We start from the raw sequence: 19,022 nt of genomic DNA, 5'->3' as shown, positions 1-19,022 counted from the left end.
TAAGACACATAATGAAAAGATGTCCCAATACTTGACAAGAACACAAGAGCTACTTAAGAAATTCTCTTCATGGAAAATGTCGAATATCGACAGAGAGGAAAACCAGTGGGCCGACTCTCTTGCCAAACTGGCATCATCTAGTCTTCCTGTTAACCTCAGCCCGATATACGTCGATGTCTTAGCGGCTCCCTCTATCGACGAAGCATCGATTAATCAGATCCAGACTAGCCTCAACTGGCGTCAACCTCTCCTCGACTATATCATCGATAATAAGTTGCCTGAGTATAAAACTGAGGCTCGCGCACTTATGTTCAAGGCCAGAAACTACTGTGTTGTGGGCTCCATGTTATATCGACGTGCTCTCTCTGAACCACGACTCCGTTGTTTGTCTTTAGAAGAAGCTCTCCAAGCAATTATTGAGGTACATACTGGAATTTGTGGTGAGCATCTTGGGGGGAAGACCTTAGCCCTTAAAGTGATCAGACAAGGACTATACTGGCCGACAATTCGAAGGGATTGTGAAGATTATATCAGAAAATGTGAAGCATGTCAACTCCACGGAAATGTAAGCCATCGACCCACGACTGAGCTAAATTCGATACTTAGTCCCTGCCCCTTCTTCTAGTGGGGAATAGATATTGTGGGTCCCTTTCCAAAATCCAGAAATCAATGCCAATACATCGTGGTCGATGTGGATTACGCAACCAAATGGGTCGAAGCAAAACCCCTCTCCAAGATCCGAGAAAAGGAAATGATAGAATTCTTTATGGAATATATTGTCTTTCGCTTCGGGGTCCCCAGAATCCTAGTTTCTGATAATGGCACATAATTTGTTGGGACACAGTTTGAGAAGGCCCTGCTTGACTTAAAAGTTCAATATATCAAGGCATCTGTAGCATACCCCCAAGCTAATGGGCTTGCAGAGGTAACAAATAGAACCATCCTGCAAGGCCTGAAGAAAAGAATCGAAGAAGTACCCCGTTGTTGGGTCGATGAACTCCCAAATGTCTTATGGTTGTATAGAACAACCCCCCGAAGAGCAACGGGTGAAACCCCTTTCCGCCTTGCATACGGCGTTGATGCTATACTACCCGTCGAGGTAAGTCTAACTTCCCCACGGGTCGAGATGTTCGATCCTATCCTCTCCCTCAAGGGTTTACGCCTTCACAACGACCTATTAGAAGAAACAAGGGAAGAAGCCCGAATGCGAATGGTCGCCTAGCAGGAAAACACCGCAAGATACTTCAACAAAAAGGTCAAGTCCAAGGGCCTCAAAGTCGAAGACCTCGTTCTAAGAGATTCTGCGGCATCACAACCCATTATTTCAGAAAAATTCAAACCAGCGTGGGAAGGGCCTTACCGGGTCTCGAAGGTGGTAAGTACGGGGACCTATGAACTCGCTCACCTGGACGGCAAGCCCATCAAAAACACCTGGAATGGGATTCATCTCAAAAAGTTCTATCAGTAATTTAATTTCATATGTAGCTTGTTATCTTGAGGCAGTTAATGCCATATCAAAGACAAACCTTCGATGCAATGAGGGTCGTTATGAGACCCCCATTGAGGGATGATTAAGTTATGACAAATGAATGCTTTTAACTTATTTCAAAAAACAAGAAGTATAAATATCTATTTACTTTATCTCTTTCAGAAATGGCAAAAACTAAAAGCTTCCTCACAAAGATTTGTATTAGGATAGATAAAGGAAATCCTTTTCGTTTAAAAAATATGTATATATCTCTCCCTCATAATAAGGAAGAAGAATATTCACTTTAAGATATTTCCTAAGTATCCAACATGATTAAGCATTTGGCAAGTTCGATAAATCAAATCGAGAATTTTCATAAAAATCCATCATCGAAATCCAGATGTAAATTCGATATAAAAAAAACGAGCAAAAATGGTGAAGAATTTTAACCAAGTCTAGAACACACTATAAATCCGTCATCCGGTGATATCGATGAAATACTTAAGTTCATAAAAATACTTAATTCAATTACAAAGGTCTACGGTGCATACCCCGCCTTCATGCATCATTACCCTTCAACGCAAGATCTCGAAGGTAATCCTCGAAGGCATGACCCTCAACTGTGAAACCGGCCTCCTCCATCCGACGATAACATCTTCCATAACCATCGCCCAAAGCATCGGAAATCTCTTCCACACCTTTCTGCACCTCACGCTTCAAATTTTCATTCTCCTCTACTATCAGTTTATACGAACTATCCATCCCTTCAACTTGTCGATCCAAGCCTTGACGTTTGTTCCTCTCCTCATCACGTTCTTTCTAGACTTCACGAAGTCGACCCTCGAGCTCCCGAACCCTATCACTTAGTGTCTTCTCAGCAACTTCCATCTCCCCAACTTTCCTCGAGAGCGCAGCATTGGCTTTAGCCAAGTAACCCGCCCTCTTCTCGAGCTCTGCAAAACTGGCCCCGGCTTTCTTCCTTTCCCCCTTTAGAGCAGTAATCTCAGCCTCCAACTTTGAACGAACTTCACCACCAACATCAGCTCTGTAATCCTCCATAATATACATAAAATCGGAAAGGAACTACACCAATATATATATATATATGTCAAGTGGCGTATAGCACGCATGTAAAAAAAAGACAAGAAAGGAAAAAAGAGGGTAGGAAGAAAGAAGTACGCATACCAGTCCAGCTCGACTTTTACATCGATCAGCAAGGTCCCCACGCCTTCGACCCTCATATGCCACCAAATCCCGAGGAAGATTAAAAAGATTAAGAGCCCTCAAGGGCACGGTGGATCCACCCGTCCATCGTTCGATGGGCTGAATCTCGACCCTCATCACCTCTTTTTTAGATCGCTGGTCGACGGTATTCCCCATAAAAACCCTATTTCCAGCAACCGTCAAGGTCTTGTTTACACCCTCGGCAATAAATTCTTGATCACCAACCAAACCCTCGTCTTCTTCTCGTCGAAGGCGCTTCCGAGGGTTAGCCTCTACACGAACAATGTCTGACACAACCCTTTCATGATCCTCAACCACTTTATTACCTTGATCATCGAGCAGTTCTATAGAAACCGAATGATGGACTCCAACGGTCCAGGTTTAGCCGCATCAAAAGGCTTCCTTGAAGCACGTTGCAACAAAAGCATCATAGCCTTGTCCATCTCTTCTCGAACCCCGCCGTCTAAAACTTTTTTCAAAGAAGCTCCATCCACTGAAACACAAAGATAAGAAAAAGCGGGTCAGAGACACTATATATATACAAAAAAAGGGGGAGAGAGAGAAAAGAACAAACAAACAAGAGCATATGGTAATAACAATAGGAATAAAACAAGCGACATAGACAGGATATGGGCAACAATAAACAGACATCCCCCTTACAATCGTGCATTTCCAAAATGCCAGAATCCTTCAAGTCTAAGTGTGTATACAACGATCTTGACCCATGAAATTCATCGAGATAAGCAGTATCGTGTTTCTCCATATTGTTCAAATAGTCGATCGTACCCTGACTGACCTTCCCACTAGGTTTTACAAATACCAAATCAGGACCCCCAACGAACAACCATTGGGTGTGATAACCGGAGTTCGATGATCTAACGCTAACGATCTTCATCCTCTTATGTTGAGAGTCAAAGTATACTTGCCCGCCATAGTAAGGCACACCATAAATAGAGAAAAACAACTTCAGAGTCGGCGGTCGACCCTTATCACAACATAATGCCATGAATCCGCTTAATTAAGCAATATAATTCCGCGTCAACTGTCCAAGGCCACACCCGATGGCCTCATACATCGTCAGGAAGAAGGGATGCATCGACAATCGAAGACCAAATTGAAACATAATCATTATAACCCCATGCATTCCAAACTCTGGCATCATCAAAACTCTCTCATCAGCTGTCGGCACCCGGTACCGATAACCATTAGACATGTCGATATAACTTTTTAACTTGCTCACAGGAGGGTCGACGGTGATGTAATAACTAAGATAATTCAAGCTGGGCTTACCCTCAAACTCGACCCTACCTAATCGAAGGCTCTCCTCGACTACCCTATTCCAGAAATCTAGAGTACGAGAGCTTAGGGGAGGAGAAGACAAAGGACCATCGGGCATACCTTTTAAAAAATCATCACCCTCCAGAAAATCAAAGGATACACACTGACCTAAATTCGGAATTTCCAGGTTATCCAAATTCAAAACGGACTCTTCATTGCCCTCCTCTAAGGGTCTCTTCCCAGGGTCCCGATTGGAAGCACTACGCAAAGACGACGATGAGGAAAAATCGGCCATCTTAAATTCGTAGACTACGGACAAACACGACGGACACACAAGTAGAAAGAAAAATGAGAAAGAAGATGACTCATAAGGAGGTTGTGAACGGAGAGCGTGCAACGGCGGCCTTTTAGATGACCTGGAGGAAGTCGAAGAGTCTAGTCCGCCAATCTGCAAAGAAATTCGAAAAAATAAATTTAAACACACGCGAACGGCTATATATATGTCCAAAACAAAAAAAACATTGTTTTTCTTTTTTTTAGTACACACATTTCACTTCTATTTTGAGTTTGCAATTGCTCTTGTTTTCTTGCTTATTTTTTCTTATCGTCTTTTTCATTTTATACCCCTATCCGATCACTAACTTCATTTATGTACCGAAGCAAAAATCTCAAGATTCAAAGTGCAAAAGTAAAGAAGTAGAAAAACACAAATCTAAATATATTACGCAAACTGGGAGGGGGACAAATGTTGCCCATTTTGTAAGATAAAGCCCATTTGGGACTTGCTATAAATATAAGACAACAACCCCATTTGAAGGGGTTGGAAAATGAAAGTAAAGAGATTATCTCGTAAAATTATAGTCTTAATAATATAATAATATTGTAGACTTATCAGTTTACCTTGTATTTGCCTTAAAATCTCCACTCCGGACAATCACATGTCTGTGATATTCATCTTTTATTTACAGTTATTGATATATGAAGGCCAAGTGATAAGCCATAAAAAGGATATATCTTCAAACCATCAAAATCAAAATCATACAAAGCATACCTTGTTTGTACACATGCATAAGACTGCATTCGTCGGACCAGGATTATAAACTTACTGAGGCTGGAGTGATTTTTTTTTACGATTCAACAAAATGATATATGAGTAAACTAGCATATACAAGTAAAATAAAAATCATAAAGTTCAACTATCCTATTGATGAAATCCAAATTATGCAAAAAGTAGGTTATAAATATATTAGTTAAGCAATGACAGATAAAATAAGATTAACTCAAATCATTTGAGTTGTGCTCGACAATTCTTTTTAGCATAAAATTATTTTAACACTTCATCTCGATCAATTTTTTCGCCATACTCACTCTTAATATTGATAAGTATAGTCTCTCTTAAATACTCTTCCCCCATTTTATGTCGAAGATCAGCCTTTCAGATACTCTTCCCTCATAACTGTAACACTAGGAGTAGTTGCAGGCTTAACACTGGAAGTAGGAAAATAAGACAATAATGTCTTTCTTTTTCGACCTTGATCCCTGAAACAAAATTAATATTATTTAATAGAAAATTTTATAATGTCTTTAATTTTAAGGAGCACATAGAAAAAAAAATATATAATTTCTTTTATTATATAATTTCCCGGGGTTAGTACCAATCAAATTTAGATTTTATATATCACCGGTAACTAAAAAATATTTTTTCCCCACGACTATCACTCATTATTAATACCCACACTCTATCTAAATCTGTTAAAAAAATGCATTAAATTTAAAAGATTGACCTAATTAATTTAATTACATATAACATATTGACAGCCCGTATTCACAATTAACTGCTTACATTAAATTTATACCTTTTATAATAATAAACACAAAGAGAACATAGACATATAAAAAAACTAATCAACAAAATTAAATGATTAATATGATTAACAAACTTACATTGATAAAATTTGTGAAAGAAAAGTGAACCAGGGGGAGAGACAATTTGTTTGATAAACACAGGGCGACATAATATTTTAATCTAGGGATAGGGGTTTGTGTTTTTCTATAAGCAGCAGAACAAACGTTGTATCACACATTGCTTTTGTTTCTTTTTGTTGTACTTTACTTTGAATTATTATAATGTGTAATGGGCTGTCAAATTCTATTGGGTTAGAGTATTCAAAACATATTGAGCTATATATATATATATATATCGTGGGCTGGGGTTTGCTCGAGCACATATATATATATATAGGGCTTCAGAAAATGTCACATGGGCTAGATGTATAAGTGACTGGGATTGATACTGAAAATTAAGTGGGCTGTTAAAATTTGACATGGGCTGGAGTAAACCCCAGCCCAGCCCACGATCCGCCCTTGACTGCATTTATAAACACTGAGGAAAAAAATTAACGCACCTCTAGTAGCAAAATATTATTCTTGAGGGTTTTTACCGCTTACAAGTACTAGCATATAACCCGTGCGATGCACGGGGTAGATAGTAGATTTTGGATTTTATTATTTCCTATTATATGTTAATTTTTTTAAAAAAACTAATTTATAAAATGACTAATCAAGATTAAGCATTGTATTGTAAAATGACTAATCAAGATCGATCATTGTATTTATTAAAATGGTTAAATGTATTAACATACCTGCAATTTTAGTTATTGAGTGCTTGTCCAAAGGTCTAGAAACAGTATTGCAATCATCCTATTTGTGAAACATAGAGATGCAAGGCAACTGAGGAAATGTCAGACTTAAGCCTCATGAAGGATATTACTTTCACTCGAAATCGGGTGTTTGGAGAGACATATTATGTAAGATTCACAGGCCAGGAGCATTTTAGTAATTGCTTGCAAGTTTGTTGTCAACATGTTATTATCAATATGTTGTATTATCTTCTTTGTAGTTGGGCTTACGGTCCTCGTCAATCAACCGCGAAGAAGGTTTCTAGGGAAGAAGATGAAATAGTTCATGGCTCGTGTAGTTAGGTCAAAATAAAGAACTTGCTGATTCCAAGTAATATAAATTTTATCTGGGATTTTTTGTTAATATAAACTTATTTATATTAATGATTCTGATATGTAGAAGATTGATGGTCTAGTTGTTTTGCAAATTTGTATTCTCAGACATTTCACTCTATCTCAAACTGGCTCCAAGTTTGTTAGTTTACTATTTTCCTCTGGAGTTTTTTAATGCTACTCTGACCGTTATACTGATATGAACAATGTCAGCCCTCCACAACTTTCCAAGTTATGATTCTTTTATACTTCTCCCTTGGACTCGCATCAATTGGAGTTGGGGGATTTCGATCAGCTTCCATGGTTTTTGGTGCATATCAATTTGTCTTGAGACTGTTGCAGAGGAGACTACCTGGCAGAATATTGATCCAAATTATAAGTTAGCTAGCCCACCAGGGAATGGTTTGACACTTGATAATGGTATGATCCGTTTAGTTAATTCAAAAAAGATATGAACTGAACTACTTTAATATTCTCTATTCTATGTGTCAATGCCGATGTTGTATTATCTTCTTTGTAGTTGGGCTTACGGTCCTCGTCAATCAACCGCGAAGAAGGTTTCTAGGGAAGAAGATAAAATAGTTCATGGCTCGTGTAGTTAGGTCAAAATAAAGAACTTGTTGATTCCAAGTAATATAAATTTTATCTGGGATTTTTTGTTAATATAAACTTATTTATATTAATGATTCTGATATGTAGAAGATTGATGGTCTAGTTGTTTTGCAAATTTGTATTCTCAGACATTTCACTCTATCTCAAACTGGCTCCAAGTTTGTTAGTTTACTATTTTCCTCTGGAGTTTTTTAATGCTACTCTGACCGTTATACTGATATGAACAATGTCAGCCCTCCACAACTTTCCAAGTTATGATTCTTTTATACTTCTCCCTTGGACTCGCATCAATTGGAGTTAGGGGATTTCGATCAACTTCCATGGTTTTTGGTGCATATCAATTTGTCTTGAGACTGTTGCAGAGGAGACTACCTGGCAGAATATTGATCCAAATTATAAGTTAGCTAGCCCACCAGGGAATGGTTTGACACTTGATAATGGTATGATCCGTTTAGTTAATTCAAAAAAGATATGAACTGAACTACTTTAATATTCTCTATTCTATGTGTCAATGCCGATGTTGTATTATCTTCTTTGTAGTTGGGCTTACGGTCCTCGTCAATCAACCGCGAAGAAGGTTTCTAGGGAAGAAGATAAAATAGTTCATGGCTCGTGTAGTTAGGTCAAAATAAAGAACTTGCTGATTCCAAGTAATATAAATTTTATCTGGGATTTTTTGTTAATATAAACTTATTTATATTAATGATTCTGATATGTAGAAGATTGATGGTCTAGTTGTTTTGCAAATTTGTATTCTCAGACATTTCACTCTATCTCAAACTGGCTCCAAGTTTGTTAGTTTACTATTTTCCTCTGGAGTTTTTTAATGCTACTCTGACCGTTATACTGATATGAACAATGTCAGCCCTCCACAACTTTCCAAGTTATGATTCTTTTATACTTCTCCCTTGGACTCGCATCAATTGGAGTTGGGGGATTTCGATCAGCTTCCATGGTTTTTGGTGCATATCAATTTGTCTTGAGACTATTGCAGAGGAGACTACCTGGCAGAATATTGATCCAAATTATAAGTTAGCTAGCCCACCAGGGAATGGTTTGACACTTGATAATGGTATGATCCGTTTAGTTAATTCAAAAAAGATATGAACTGAACTACTTTAATATTCTCTATTCTATGTGTCAATGCCGATCTGTTGCTTGCATTTACAGAATTTGTGGTCGAAACAGGACCTACTCAGACCCAAAAATATCCTGTGGCTGATCAACCCTTAGATCAAATTACTAATGCTAATTAAGAGTAAATTTTACACTTCACTGGTATTTTTTATGTATCTGAGATATTTATGTTCTACATGCCACTTATAAATTATGACCAATACACAGCTCAGGCACCTGAAGATATACTTTGACACACCAGGATGCCCAAAAATAGTATCAATAGACCAGCTAGTCTCTGAAATGAATAGAAAAAAAAGCAGCATGTTTCTTCCATTCAATATGTGGTACGTATTAGCTGTTTATAATCTCCAATGGCTAAAACATCACTATATCTGATTAACTAAAAAAAGGCTTTCTACATATGTAGTTCTTGGTACGCATTGGAGTTCAACAGAAGGTGCCTTGAGGAGTCATTCTCATTTCTCGAGGGGCAAAGATTTGAAGATCTAGAGAAACTCCTTATATTATGTTTCCCACTAATGCTTTATTGAGTTATGAGGACTCTTTCTTCTGTGCTGTTATGTTACTTGTATTTATTATATTACTGAAACTGGTAGACAATATCTTTATACATGAAACGGTTACTCTTTATGGAGATGCCTCTATTGAGGAATACTTGAATTTAGTTAAACCAAATTTCCGGACTATTATCATTGTAACATTTTATGCTTGATGTCGGAAATGTTATCTCTTTCTTTGAAGTTACTCCAAGTTGGATATCAGGCGATATAAACCAATGTCATTATGATTACTATTATTTGGTGATTTATGGCTTATGTGTTGTGAACATGTTATATTGTGCCCTGTGAGCATCCTTTCAAGTTTCCAAGTGCTTTTTATTGAAATAATATCCGCTTTCAGAGATTTCGTCGCCTTGAAAAGGTGTGTTTAGGTTGTTCTTGTCTTTATGACGCATTAGATCACGAATTGACTGATCAACAACTTCAAAGACAAATTTATGGTTCGTTGGAGCCTCGTCCCAAATTATCAAATCACATTGCACAATGAGTTCGGCTAAAAATGATTGTTGTTTTATATCACATGTGTTATTCTCATTCACATCAATTGGTATCTTAAATCTGGAATGTGTAGTTCGACCACCTTCAAATAATAGTGATGCAATGCCAGAAGATGCAACTGCAAGCACTATTTTTCCTTCTGTCCTAAGATTACTTATTATAGTTTTCCATAGGAAAGTCTTTCATGTACCTCCATATCCATAAACGAAAAATAAACCCCCGGTTTTACACCTAACATTGTTCACAACTGTCTCAAAAATGTCTGCTTGTTTGTCATTTAACATAGCATGATAATTTTTTTCCTTCAATAGCCAATCCATGCATGTCATACATATTTTCTTCATATAAAAGGGTGTTGTTACTTTGTCTTCGCAAATCGTCATTTAGCTTTGGAAGAGTCGGAAAATCACATATTGTTTTGCCTCTTTTTCATAATTGTAAGTCCACGTCATATAATGTAAGACTCTCTAATTGTTGGTCACTCATTACAAAATCCGCACTTGGAAAATCTCTTCGTTGTTTACGCTCTATATCATCAGAAAAAATCTTCCAATGTCTATCCCATAAAGCCCTGACATCTGAAATATCACAAAATAATAATAGCGTAACAAATAACTCACGCAATTGAGCACCGGTCTGATGGATAGAAGCATCTGTAATCGCAGCATGCCATTCATCATCACAATCTAATAGACCAAGATGAAAGCAAGCTTATTTATAGGTGTTGTAGACAATACCATTTACTGTGCGAACATCTTCAAAAGACAATACACCCCACACAAAGTTCAACAATATTCTCAGATAGAATCTTTCACCTGCAATCAGGTAAGCAGTTGTCAAATTACGTGTACCAGTATAAATCAACAATAACCTTTATGTTTGATCTTTTGATACTAATAAGTTCATTCAGATATCATCACATTGAATAGAAAAGAAAGTACACATGTAACAGATTAAAGTAGAAGAGAGATAGATAAAAATTAAAATAAAATTAGTATGTCCTAAACCACACTATATGACTATATACCCACATGGTAAAGTTATTGGGAGATGCTAATGAAGTTGTACAAAATTGATTTGTTATTGGTCACATGGTAAAGTTTGTGGTAGATGCTAAAGTTTTTAGCAATAATTAGTATTTAAATTTATAATTTAACAAAATATTGTAAGCTCTCTAATAATAAAATTAGGAAGCCTGGTTGCGGGAAACATTTTGTTACCCAAGAAGGTCAAACAAAAAAAATCTTAATATGATAGCTACAAACTTAAGTCTCAATGACAGACCTGAATATATCCATCAAACTTAGTTGGGTGTATAACAATATGACTGCTAGTTAATAGTAATCTTGCATCTTATCTATAAACTTGGTATAAATTTAGGAGGAAACTATAAAAAATAAAAGAAAGGCAAATGATCTGAAGTTATAGTTCAGGTTTTCTCAGGTACTTCTTAAATGTTAATTTATCACAGAATTATGTATATATATTCCCTTTCTAGTGTAGTATGCACTGTTATTATCAAAGAACTAAGCTTAACAAAATTTAAATTTATAGATACTTAAAATTCTAATAAAAATTGTGTGCCATGTTCTAAAATTTACATAAATGCTAGTAATGCTTCTTATATTGTAGATCTTAATAAAACTCCATAAATCATTTTAGGGCAAATTAGGCAATTCTTTTTATTATTTTAAACCTTTGTGCATAAATGATTTTCATATAACATTTATAATTTGATAAAATATTTTTAACTTAAGTCACATGTCTAGGATCTTTCTATATGCATATATACATTTATGAAAAATATATTCTTCCGTAAAACAATTATATACATGATAATATAAATTATTAATTTATAAATAATATAATAAGTCTACTAACCTGCTGTGGGATGAACATAAAGCACACGACCAATAACAGAAATCTTATTCTTGCGACGTTTCCAAATCTTTTGTGTTTCATCCCATAAGAATTTTTCAGGAAACTCTACAAATGTTAGATCTCTTGCAGCTGTATCTTCCTTATTTTTTAGAAACCATTGCACGAACATGGTTACATTTGGGTCTATTCTGTCTACAACTGATGGCAACAGTTCATTCTCTCGAAAATAAACTTGTTGTTCATTTTGTAACGCCCCAAATCCGGGGTCAAGATTTGGTGTCACTAAACAATTATTACATAAAGTAAAGAAATAAATAAATAACCCCTTGAATCTGGATCGTTTACAGGTTATGTTATGAAACAAGAATCTAACCTTCTACAACTCACTTTAACTATAATACAAGTGTAAATACCTTTGAACTAATGCTCTTGTCACATTCTTCTTACACCTTCAATATCTCGCAACGGAAATTTCTCTAACTTCTGCTGTCTATCAAAGCTATTCACTTTAATCTTTATCTATTTCTGGCAGAAATAAGAATTTACAAAGCAAGAGTGAGCCAAAAATGCCCAGCAAGTATATATTTTGAGTTCAACATTAATATCAAAGAAAAACTTCCGGACAAAATTTCAAAATAATTTTAAACAATTCAATTTATTTTGAGTGAGTGAGCGAATAAACGTTGGCTGTCACTAGCCTTTAACTAAAATCCAAAAATGACAAGCGATTCCCCGATTCATCTCCTGAATCAGGGTTTTGTCCGGTTTTGGAATCATACAATCATTCGAGAGAGAATGCCGTTAATGGCAATCAACAACAAATTAGACTGGACACTAGTTCGCATCTATATTCTGCTGATCAGTCAGAATATAATGCAGATCTATATCTCAATATATAGATCCGGTCGGATATCCAGGCACTACGGCCCATCTCGAGGCACCAGTCATCCCGGTCCTCAGGATTAAGACACACTTAATCCCCAAAACATCATCATTATCCAGCCCATGGAGTATTTTAATGTCAAATCATTTTGAATTCAAAACATCCCAATCCAGGGTTCGCAAATAACCCGAAAGAATGGGTATCTGCTCAAGAGAGCAATCGAATTACAGGACCAAGAATAAACGAACATGCATAATCAGAATAATTGCAGCGAAATGTAAAATATTTAACTATTCTGAACTTAGAATAGGAGCGAATAAATATTTGCAGTAATTAAAATAAAATTCAAGAATACTTGCAGTATTTAAAAGAAAATCCAGAATACTTGCAGTATATAAAAGAATGTTCTGGAATACTTGCCTCAATAAGCTTTAACCGCTATTGACTTTGGTTCGACTTTCATCGTTCGGCTTTATTGTCAAACTACTATTCTATTCTGGACACGATCCCGACACTCAGGTTCTTCGATTGGAACTTCATTGATCCCAATGTCTAATCACTAGATCATTCCTAGTCCAACGTCACGTCTCGGGTCTTCCGACTAAGACCTACAGGGTTGAAATACCCTAATTCAGATAATCATCTCGCTTAACATAACACCACTATCCTATTCTACCCATACGATTTCATAACCGAATTCATATTTATATGTATTATCGAAATACACATAGCAATTATTATTCACATCTTCGAAAATCGGTTCGGTATTTAATTTCGAAAAATACGTATATTTATTATTTTGAAAAATAGGGTAATCGATTATTCACAAAATATTTTCTTACGTCACGCAAATCGGTTTCATAAAGTTCAATTATATCTTCGTTCAACATTTCCGACAATTACAGGTTACGTTCTCGTATTTTTGGAATTAATTTTCTGAAAATCGGGCAGCGTTTCCTTTATTTATCGGCCTACCCGTCGAGTCATCTCGACGTCAATCACAACAACGACGACCAATCCAATCCACAATTCGATTATCAATCCCAATCACCGATATAAATTCAATTATTGTTATTCGTATTTTATTTTTCTTTTCGTTTCAAAATTAACTTCTCAACTAATTTTATTTATTTATAATTTAGGACTCAGATAGAAATCATCATCGCCCGCCGTCGGCGATGAACCGTCGGCTCGCCGAGGCTCATCGCCGACGGCGGTAAAATTTATTGGTGCCCGAAATTATTCGGGTGTCCAAATAAATTTCACCGATAATCAAATCAAATTCCCGCACGGTAAGTACGTTTAATCAGGAATATTATTCATTTAATACCTGCATAAAACAGAAATAAAATTAATAAAATATTAAGTTCCATGCACACAAACTGCGCACAAACACACAGTCGTGCGTGCAATTCACGCGCCACCAGAACCATCCCAAAACTGAAACAACCACAGACCAGAAAAATTACACAGACCATACACACGGAAATACAACGGCGGAACACCAGAATCGATCCACAGCCTCACCTTAACAGTTCAACAGCGGCAACACACACACGATGCATACATACACACGCGCATGCGTGTATAAATACCGCCACCAAAACTGAATCAAGGCGGTGATGTCACCGAGAGGAAGAAAACAGTGACCAAGAAACCGGAAACAACAGGACTCCGGCGGCCGGAATCACCGAGAGGAAGAGGCAGAACACAAAGAGGCAAAAGGAGATAGAGAGATGTAGAGAATCGCAAGAGAAATCAGAGAGGAAGAGAGAAGAGATAAGAAGAGAGATGAGAGATTGATTAAGGAATTACCTGACCTGAAATGAACAAACGGGTTACCCGATTAAAAACCCTCCCCCCTTCTGCTGCATTTTTTTTCTTTATTTTATCTTAATCCCGTTATTATCCCGTTTCGCACTGTAATTAACCATTTCAATAAATAATTTACAGGTAACAACCGCCCGAAAATTTTATCAGAACAGATTTAAAATTCCCAAGATAATTAAAACTAATTATCATAAAAAAATTTATAATTTTAAAAATTATTTTTGAAACGCACATCCGACCCGTATTTTACGATTTTAACGAATACACGTGCGGTTAAATGGAAGCCAGAAAATTTCTGAAATAATTTTAAAATTCTTGAAATATTCCAAACTTAATAAAATAAAATTTTCATAATTTTTAAAGTATTCTGGAATTAAATATTGATTTTACCATTAAATGAAATCAGAAAATGATTTAAAGATAAATAATTAATAAAATATTGATTCCTAAATTTTATAAACTCCTAAAAATAATAAATAAAATTATAAAACAACAAAAATAATTTTAGGAGCAATTTTTAGCAGTTATGAGCAGAAATAAATAAATATTTAATAAAAAATCATTTTGATACAAATTAAAGTCATACAGCTCAATAATTAATTATAAAATTAATCCTTGCTTTGAACAAATTACACACAATTTATTGTCCTATCAAATTAGATATCAATACGAACTTTGATGCTCACATCGTTTCATACTGAAGTCAACATCAATCATCTGCATTAATACCACCTTTGATATTCAACAACAAAGTAAGTATCAGCATAACCCAGAAGACGGATCAAAACCTATTCTTCAATTTCTAACTTTTCCAATTCTTTTAACCATTTCTCAACAATCTTAATGGTATTCACTCTTTTATTTCTACTTGAAACATCTATTCCTAAATGGACCTTTCCTATTTGGTAGTTAACCACACACTGGAGCTCATAATCAATTATACCCAGCATTCATAACTTTGAGGCTAAGAAAGCAGCTGCTATTTTTCAACTCTTCGCAAGCATATCCTCAGGCGTTCACCTTGGTCTTCCTTAGTCCCTGAATTAGCGAGGATGTTATAAATAAATACAATCATACTATCCCAATACTCCCGGTACATTGTGTCCACTTAATCTTCAAATTTAAGATTTCTGATAATCGATGCATAACTTCATACCTTCATCTTCTTTTCTATGACCGCTTTTATGCATGGCGCACGATACCCTTTATTTCATTATTCTTTCATTCCACATTTCTGAAGTTTTCCTGTACTTATTATTTTATCCCTATTGAGTTAGACTATACAGGGCTTTTGATACCAATTTGACTCTGTGCAGTAACCGACGAGAAATTCTTACCTCATTCCCCGAGGTAACCTTAGCAAATCATTTGCTCGAATCTCCGGGACTTTACTTTAATTTTAAAGAATTCTGACATCAGATTCATTGTAATGTTCTTCTCTAGCAGTTTGCCACCAATGCCATTACGTCACTTTTCCTGTTTACACGCATTCTTGAAAAAAATTTCCTATCTCCAACGATCGGCGTTTCGCCTCATTTTCCAACAGTTCTGGCACAATCGACGTTCCCTTGCATATTTTCTAGATTATTCTATAAAATTTCTTTATCATCCTTTTGATTTCACTTCTTGTCTTGATTAGTTCTTCGTTCTCATTATTTATTATCTTTTTCATACATAACAAATTTCTTTTTCTTAGTAATATTACTCTATTTATTATTGGATAGGTCATTTCTGAAGTTCACACTGGAATGAAGGCTTTTATTTGTACTGTTTAAATTCTTACTAATAGAATTATCGAATTTCCTCGGTAGCTAGTTTCTTAGCCTTTCTTGGCGTATCACAAATCGCGTGTTTGACTTCTCTTCATTGACTATCATCTCTTTTCCTGAGTTCACATGCGGACTTCATCAATCTCCGTCTTTCATTGGATGCTTGAATTTGCGAGCTTTCCATTATTCTACAGTAACTTATATTCAACCGCCGTTCAAAAGAAGTGTACATTCAAATATTTTATTAATTCATCATTTGATATGGGTACACACCCCAGTTTTTCCTGGAACGCTATTGCAGATGATATAATCTCTTGGTTTTATCTCATACCTTCAGGTCTTGAAATATTCTTCTTACTAGCATGAACCAATAACTTCATATTCCTTTTTATTCATTGAAAAAAGCATATTCTTCTGGATCACACCTTGCACCTGATTATAATAATATCACGCTAATTGAACTAGGCCTTTTAATTTACGTTAACGCCATTACTTTCTCCAAATTTCTTATCACTCTAATTTCGGATCTGGAAATCATGTTAGAGATTGACTCAATCTAATTGGAATCGATTTCCATTTAACTAACCATTAGTTGGCAAAGTGGATCAATCAACTCCTTTAAATGATCACTTAAACCAAGTGCTGACTAGCTAACTGGAATCAAAGACCAATTATATAAAGTTGGTTTGGTCATAACAACTTTTTCTAGAACCGAAATTGCAATTATTTGGAGTACTGACGAGAACGACAATATATTTCTTTGTTCTTAACTATAGGGTAATTTCTGAAAATTTGGGCAGCACTTCCCCCTACACCATTGACTACCAGTCGGACTCAAGCCGACACCATCAATCAACCAAATCATCAATTCCCACAATTCACCTTTGATCAGCATCTGACTAGCATAGCATATCTCTTTTTAATTGGGATTGGGTCTGAAACCCACAATGATTAATATAACCATACATTTCTCAATTCTTTTTAGAATATTACGAATTGTCCCTAATGAATTTAAGGTTTGATTTCATGATTCTGTTAATTTATTTCTGACCATTATTAATCGGTTTATCTTTTAATAACTGCGCATGGTCTTCATTATTACCGTCACAATCTGGTGGAAACTCAATCGTTAGATCATTATTTCTTGAAAAGTTTCACAATCGAGTCACTATTGCTTCATCTCCACTTATGGCTTAATATCGAAATTTCGTCACTGACTCGGGTATGAGCATTGAATTCACAATCACTTATCTACGCAAGTTAGAGAACTTCATAATTTCTTGAAGAACACGCTGGAAGTTTGATTACATTTAAGATTTCTTCCATCTTGAATCTTCACAACCAGTATCTTCCAGCGACGAAGTGATGTTTCACGTCGTAATTGCATGTCAGAGTCATTATTCAGAATTTTCTTGATCTTTGATCGTTGTCCCGCTACTCGTTTGCTCCGTTTGGGCACACAACATCACTTCCTTATTTCGTAATTAATGTACGATTCGCTAACCATTCATTTCGCGTCGAAATCCTCTGGTTTGAAGTGCATTACGTTAACGCAATCTACCATACTGATGAGATCTTTGTCATGTCCACATTTGTCGGTGCATCCCTTTCTTCCTCGCTCGCAGATGTCCACCATTTATCGATTTGCAGTCGTATCTATGTTCGTTGTATGGTTCCACATATCACCCTATTTCATTTCTTATGAAATCGTCAAGAGATCAAACTTTGCGCAAGAGGAGAGTGTGTGAACATGATTTTGATTAAAAACGGAATAAGGAATAACAATGCAACAACCAATTGAAAGAATTTGTAAACCAGAAAATTGAAGGAAGAAAAATGAGTGAAGAATGAGACAACCATATTCGTACTTAAGATGGCTAGTCTTTCATACTATATGGCATACAGCACATGATTAGGTGGCGTCCCACCCGACTTTTCGTCATTTCGACAAAACGTCATATCACAACACCGTTGTCTCAATCAGAAATCCATAGTTTGAGAAGAGAAACAATTCAGAAGGGATACAAGAATGTTCTTTCATTTTCGCCTCATATGATTTATTAACAGAAGAAGCTCATACATATTCAAACTCGAGAAGAACATATGCTATCGTATTAGAAGAAAGAATGTCAATGTCGATCACCTTCCACGCTTCACTTACGTATGCCTTCAGGATCGTGCGGATACTGGTTCACGATTTAAGTCACATCATTGCTTCGAAATGCTTCCTGGAAATGCCTTCACACCAAATGCTTCAATAATTTAATCTTAATCGTGTCGTTCCGAAGTTAAAATCACGGCTTCAGATTGCATCTATGTCGTGTAAAATACCCATTGATCACGTAATGCCTCTATTTCATCGATAGAAATACGATTCTTCTCCAATCATCTGGAAGATTCTGCCATTTCCTTCAATCATCTTCCGTTCATTCGAATCACGAATCTCATTAAATTTTAATAATCTTATAAATTGGGTAAATAATATTTTAATACGTTGATTCAATTATTGATTTTATTAAACAACGGTTACTTTCATTTTGCACAGCAAACCTTAAACCTTCTTCCTGCTGATGGGTCTACTTGGCCTTTTGAATAACATCACTGAGTCTAATTTCATTCTTCTTTTTAGATCATTTTCTGTTTATATTAACAAGAACATAAGTAGTAATTTGACAACCAATTTGTAAAACTCATCTCATGCAAAAATCTTCTGAAAGTTGATTAAGAAAATCTTTTCCGAAATCTCATTTTAAAGTTTTGAAAAAATCAAATATTTGGTTGTCATTACTATATAAGTTACTTGCTATTTTCCTGATTTACCAATGAAATGTCTAATTAAAAGAATATCCATATAAAGGTCCTTCTACT

This window comes from Apium graveolens, chromosome 7 (assembly GCF_009905375.1).
Source record: "Apium graveolens cultivar Ventura chromosome 7, ASM990537v1, whole genome shotgun sequence".
NCBI lineage: Eukaryota > Viridiplantae > Streptophyta > Magnoliopsida > Apiales > Apiaceae > Apium > Apium graveolens.
The sequence above is the reverse complement of the archived record's forward strand: the minus strand, read 5'-3'. Positions refer to the sequence as shown.